Genomic DNA, 589 nt, shown 5'->3' with positions numbered 1-589 from the left:
ATCTGTCCACCTGCTAAAGATGACAGGTGACACAAAGACTCATGGATCACAGTGAAACCCTATGGGATGTTACGTAAATTGATTTCCAACCATAGAAATGTAAAGAAATAGAATTTGAAAATGGCTTGTCAAAGACAGTTGTTGATTTCACAGTCAAGCAGACAAGCAGTTTAGAAAAACGTTTTGGCTAATTGAGTAAATGTAAAGAACTTGGATGTGTAGCAATATATAGATAAATTGAAATGTAAATAGAAAACATACAGTGTTTCATTAAATGTGTTCTCGTCTTATTTGATTAAATTGATAGTATTCTTCAAAACCTTCATATGATGTTTAAGGCCATGTGGACAAATCCTTACAATGCGGATGAATCATGCACAGGACATTTGTGTGACAAGACCTTCACAACCTTTTTATTGAATATCTGTGGTATAATTTACGACATCAAGCAATTAGCATGGAGTTCTGTTGCCTAAAAACAAAAGTCAGACAGACCCAAGGTCAATGAGAAGACAGTTGCAGCGTTTCCGGAATATCACACCAGGGTACTCAACAGTATTACCCCCTGTTCCCCTTGTGCCCTAACAGC

This window comes from Osmerus mordax, chromosome 18 (genome assembly GCF_038355195.1).
Source record: "Osmerus mordax isolate fOsmMor3 chromosome 18, fOsmMor3.pri, whole genome shotgun sequence".
Classification (NCBI taxonomy): domain Eukaryota; kingdom Metazoa; phylum Chordata; class Actinopteri; order Osmeriformes; family Osmeridae; genus Osmerus; species Osmerus mordax.
This window is presented reverse-complemented; position numbering follows the sequence as displayed.